Source organism: Hevea brasiliensis, chromosome 12 (assembly GCF_030052815.1).
Source record: "Hevea brasiliensis isolate MT/VB/25A 57/8 chromosome 12, ASM3005281v1, whole genome shotgun sequence".
NCBI lineage: Eukaryota > Viridiplantae > Streptophyta > Magnoliopsida > Malpighiales > Euphorbiaceae > Hevea > Hevea brasiliensis.
The window spans coordinates 93,616,317-93,622,303 of NC_079504.1; the positions used below are offsets into that span (position 1 = coordinate 93,616,317).

A 5,987-nucleotide genomic window follows, 5' to 3' on the forward strand; every position below is an offset into this window, starting at 1 on the left:
ACTTTTGTTACCTAGAAGGAGAGACCCAGTTTGCTTTCCAATGTTAATAAGTGGTACACTTAGCCCTTGGAGGGAACTCTACCTGACTAGTTACATAAGATGGATAGAGGTTGGTCTAAGTACCTTAGTAATGACTCAAAAGAGATTAAAAAATTGAAGTATCATGGGAGTGAGAAGATTTATAGGTATTAACCACTGAGGTCATAAAAAGAGTGAAGATCTCGAATAAGATGCCTAGATTAGGTGTTATAGGAAAGCTACTCATAGGATACCATGGAATAAGGAACATAAGTTATGTCATTAGGGAAATAGAGATCATTGAAACAAAGGAATGAGAACTGAAATCACCAAGAGACATGTTGGGGCGTAATAAAAGTGAGGTAAGCACCAAAGTTGATTGAAGTTATGAGACATCAAGTCAAGTACAGTGAAGTGTAGCAAATACTTGAAATGTTAGAAAAATGGTCAATGAATAGTTATAAGATAAAAGCCCTCTAGAAGGAGATGATGACAAATAGGACACTATAGTAGAATCAGAGAGCGGTAGAATGTCATATATAATATACGAAGAGTTTGAAGAACAAATATTTTACCAATCTCTGCATAGCTGAAGGAGTAATGATTGCACTTGTTCTAATAATCTTCTTTTCCTTATTTCTTTGTTTATTCGAAAATTCGAGGACGAATTTTTCTTAAAGGGGGAAGAATGTAACAACTAGGAAAAAAAAATGATTTGACTATTGGCGTGTGACAGTGGGTTTCCACTGTCACTGCCAACATTTAAAAAAAAAAATGGGATTAAAAAAAAAACGGGAGGAGGAACCCCCCCCCCCCCATTTTCCCTTCTCTCCTCTTCTCCCCTCTCTTCTTCTTCTTTCTTTCTCTGGTGACCGGTCGGCGACCGGTCGGCGACCTCCCTAGCAGCTCTCCACCCGGCCGGCGATGGAAAGAGCCACCAGAAACGGAGGCAAGAGAGGGAGGAGAGAGAGAAAACGCGTGCATAGTGGGCAGCGACTTTCCGGCACAATCCGGCTTCATCCGACGTCCGATCGAGGCGATTCAGGTGGCATTGGAAAGCTTGTTCCGAGACCTTTCTTTTGATACCAATTTTGCAACAAATGGAGGTCGGATGAGTGAGATATGGAGGAGAGAAGTTTTGGGTTTTTCAAGCTTTTTCATCAGATCTACGATGATCCGACTGTTGGATCGACGATCCGAGACCACCTATGGACTGAGGAAGAGGAGAGGAACATGGTGGTAGGCCGGCCACCGTGCGTGGTGGTTCTGGTGGTGGCTCCGATAGGCTATGGAGGTGATTCAACTTCTAGAGGCTTCCTCATAAATTTTTGAAATTTTTGAGACACAGATAAACTTCGGGTAAGACAATTTTTATTATTTCTCTGTCTGTGGAGCATAAATACAGTGTTTCTTAAACAGGAAAAATTGGAGAAAAATTCTAAGAAAAATATATGATGAAAGTAAAATTATTTGGAGATATTCTATGGTGTTTGTTGAATTTTTAAGTGATTGTAGAATATTTTTGAAAAATATAGATGGAATTTAGTTAGATTTTTAGCATATGGGCACATAAGATTATTTAAAATTAAGATAATTAAATTTTATATAATTGGTTGAAGCTTGAGGATGGAGGTTTAAATATGTGAATATTTAATTAGGTTGAATTAAGAATATGTTAGATGTTAGAAACTTATGGAATCGAGTAAAATTCTTGAATAAAATATTCATGGGTGATTAGAAAATTATAATTCATTTTTCAATAGCCTTATAATATTATTAAGGACCGCGGGGCAAAATTTTAGAATTTTTAGAGCTTGTTTGAGTGGATTTTTGAAAAATGTCAATTATAGGGACTAAAACATAATTTTTAAGATTTTGAGTATTGTCTGATTTGGAGGGCCCAGGAGGGGCCATGTGATATTGATGAGATGTGGTTGTGGAAATTGAGAATTTAGAAGTGTTATTTGAGCCTTTTTGCAGGTTGGGTAGGTCCCAGGTATAGGGGAAACTCTGCCGGATTTCCGGCATGAATTAGGCTGTCTATTACCTCTTTAGAGTTTTATCTTGACTTAGTACTAATAAATTTATAATTTAATTATTAGGTGATCGAGGTCAGCTATTTTTCTGCATCCAGCAGCCACAATAGTCATCGGTGTACTGTGAGTAAAATATTAATTTTAATTGTAATTTCACTATTATTATATGTTCAAGCATGCCCATGCATCACTTATATGCATATATCTATGTAGATAAACTTTAGGCACGATTTATGTTGCATTCGTAACTGTGAAAGTGCCATGTTTGTTGTTGTGGTAATTTGGAGCAGTGTGCGTGCATTGGCGTGCGTGTGATGTGGTGTGGACTATGGATAGGACGGGTAGACACGGCTTGAGATCTTCGCTGGGACCCGGTCCTTCGGGGTAGTCACGGCTTGAGTTCTTCGCTGGGACCCCGATTTGGTTTATTAAGCGAAAGTCCGGCTTGAGTTCTTCGCTGGCACCAGGTTGGATTTAAGAGAGCTGTATAGGGGATCAGCTCCCATATATTATGACTGATATTACTGGGTGTGTGAGTGCTCCAAATTATCTTTTTGCTGTTATGATGTGAAATTATTGTTGATGTTGCATTTCACTCTACAGGGTGCATTAGCTTTAAATAGTTATAGAGATTATGGTTAAAATTGATATTTTACTCTCTGAGTCGAACACTCACTCCTGTTCAATATTTTTCCAGGCCACAGGAGGAGACATTTTTCAGAATAACCTGTCCCTTTCCTCACAGGTTATGAAAAGATTACTTAACTGTATTATTATTATCTAAATTTGTAATTTAGAACTCCGCATGTACTAGTAGTAGCATTAATCCTGTCAGGGATTGCACGAACTTAAGTTTTTGTATTAACAAATGAAAAATTTTTATGAGTTTTAAATAGTTTGTAAATGGTGTAATAGGGTTGAGCTGGGCTCCCCCGAATTTTAGTTTCTGAAAATTTCTGAGTTAAGTTGGCTCAAAATATAATTAGAACAGTTTAATTTAAATTATTTTATATGCATATTGGGCCTAAATTGTGGGCCTGGTTATGGATTTGAGGAATAGTTAGGCTTACTACGGGCCTCGAGGGCTTTAAGCTGGCCCAGGTCCTAGTGCCGGTCCGGCCCATATGTTGGGTCGTGACAGTTTCAGTAGTTTAGCAAATATAAATCAAAATCTCATTTTATTTTACTTTGCATATTCAATTTGATAGATTAAATGTTTATTTTGTCTGTTTTAAGTTCTTTTTACTTATTTATGTCTCTAAAATCTGTTTTCTTATTTGCATTTACTCATTCCCTATGAGATTGACCTTTGCTTACCTTATATACAAGTAGTTTACGTAGAGCATTTTTAATTAGTGCATTCGAAACGCATCAATATTAATCTAAAATAAGAAAAGAATAAAAATATTTTAAAAAATATTATTTGAAAATATAAGTTATAATTAACAAATCATGTTAAATAGAATATTAACAAATTATTTTTAGAATCAGGCCAGTCAAAAGTATTTTGTTATACATTTTACTATATTTAAAATTAAATATTTATAAATTTTTTAATAATATTTTATTTATTTTGTAGATTTTTAAAACTATTTATTAGCAATGTAAATTAATATAATTTATTTATAAACTTAATTATTAAAAATTTAAAATTATATTTTTTTATTCAATAGGCTTAAATGATTATTGGGTTATTTTTTGAGAGTTTAAATATTAATTTTTTTAGATTATTTAATGGATATTTAACAGTGTTAAGGTTTTTGGATTTTTTTAAGCTATTTTTTCCGATTTAAGGGCTTAAATGACTACTTTAAAAAGGTCAAGAATTTAAATGACCCATTTGATTTAACGAGAACTTAAATGATTATTGACTTATTTTTCGAGAATTTAAAAGAACCTTTTGTCTTATTTGTTAATATAGGATTGTATTGCGAGAAAGAAATTGTTTATCTTTTTTTAATGTGTGATTTTTTTTATTTAATTATATTTTTAACATACTATTATATTATATTATATTATACTATATTTGTATTATTTATATTTGTCAAGAACTATGTTATTGTAGTAAAAAAGGACTTCTTTTCTTTTTATTTTAATTTGAGATTTTTTTAATTTCCATTTATAGGTTTTTGTTATAATTTTTAATTCTTTATATATAATTAATATTCAGCTTTTTTCAATTAAATTTTAATGACAATCGATCTCTATCTATATTGCATTAGAATAATAAAATAACATTAATATTTTAAAATTGCAAAATAATAATTTTTTGTTTAAAAATGCTACATAATTAATCTTAATAATAAATTAAAAATAGCCTTAGAACTATATAATTGTATTTGAATTATAATTAGTAATAAAGTGATTAATTTTAATAATTAATTAAAAATGACCTTAGATTTAAATTAATTACTTCTTATGAAATTTTATATTTAATTGAAGTTAAGTGTAAGTAGGACTAAGAATTATAAATTTATACAAACTATATAACTAAGAATTATAAATTTATACAAACTATATAACTAAGAATTTTAAATTCATATAAATATTAAAATTAATTTAAATAATAAAAATATAATTGCAATAATTTGAAGAACGAAGGGCATATTTGGCAAGACTAATGTTCTACCTTTTCCACATTTATATAGAGTATAGATATAAGAGGCTTAATAAATAAAATTTTAAAATTAATAGTAAATTATTTAAAATTATAATTATATCATTGAAAACTAAGATTTGTAACTATCAATTTTTATTACTTCAATTGTTGATTATAAAAAAAAGTTCTCAATTTAGGGGACATAATAAAAAAATATTTTGTATATCTACTAGGTTTTGCTCTCTCTGTGGCAAGGGTTTGTCATGCTTTCTGTGAGGCATGTCTCGATGTTTCAACCTGACAATTCGAGTTAAATGTTGAGATCTAGATAGTCCAGACCTTTCAAAGTCCTACAAGTCTTCCCTTATTGTCACACCTTATCCCTTATAAGGCACGACATGTTCCCGTATCATACCTAATGAATTACCAAACTACACCTATCGATAACCCATTAGTTATGCTACAAGGGATTTTAAACAAATCATAGCTTTTTATCTTATCAATTCTTTTACGAAAAACTGCATAGGAATAGTTAAAATTCATTGTAAACATTTATTAGAAATAATGATGACTAAATATTGCAAAGGTTACATTTCCATAAGTCTCAAAATAAAATATAAATAGTTACAAACTCAAAATACTTTAGTAATGTAGTGCTTTTTAATACAAACTGCTCGATGTCCGTACATCTATACATATAGGTATAACATACATCCAAAGGAATCACAAGTGTCACACCCTACCCTTTTGTAAGGCATAACATGATCCCGTAGTATACCTAATAAATTACCAACTTTGTCTACTGATAACCCATTAAATACACTACAAGGGATTTTAAAACTTTTCTTACTTCTTTTTACAGCGGTGAGCACTATTTACAGGTGTTAAAAATTTTTTGAACTAAAGGGAAACATCTAACACATTTGAATTATTAGAAATTTCTGTAAATATTTTGGCGAAGTGCTATTTGTATTGTGAATAAAACAGTTCTTTAAAAACCTGTAAAAAATACTTCAATATATTTCTCAATCTCAAACTCCATCATTTAATCAACACAATATGTTTCTCAACTCAAATCCACAGTAATTTTTCAATATTTCCAAAGGCTGAGATAAAAGAAATATATTACAAAATTTACAAGCCAAAATAATTTACAATTTATTTTATAACTTCAATGTACAATTTTAATTTATAACTGCTCAAAACTAAAAACACTATATACATATAGTGAACATACATTACAATACAAAATGCAAAATACGGTGTACTCAATATACTCGATGATCTCTCAGTACTGCTCTAGCAGCCTAGTCTGCTGCCCTATCAGTCTGTCT

General features: G+C 31.0%; 1 long non-coding RNA gene across 1 annotated transcript; it reads left to right on the plus strand.

Moving 5' to 3' along the window:
- Window positions 1–1,297: 1,297 nt before the first annotated feature.
- Window positions 1,298–2,947, plus strand: LOC131171460 (uncharacterized). Its single transcript, XR_009142129.1, has 3 exons — window positions 1,298–1,377; window positions 2,121–2,177; window positions 2,752–2,947. It is a non-coding gene; the product is annotated as an uncharacterized LOC131171460 (long non-coding RNA).
- Window positions 2,948–5,987: the final 3,040 nt, after the last annotated feature.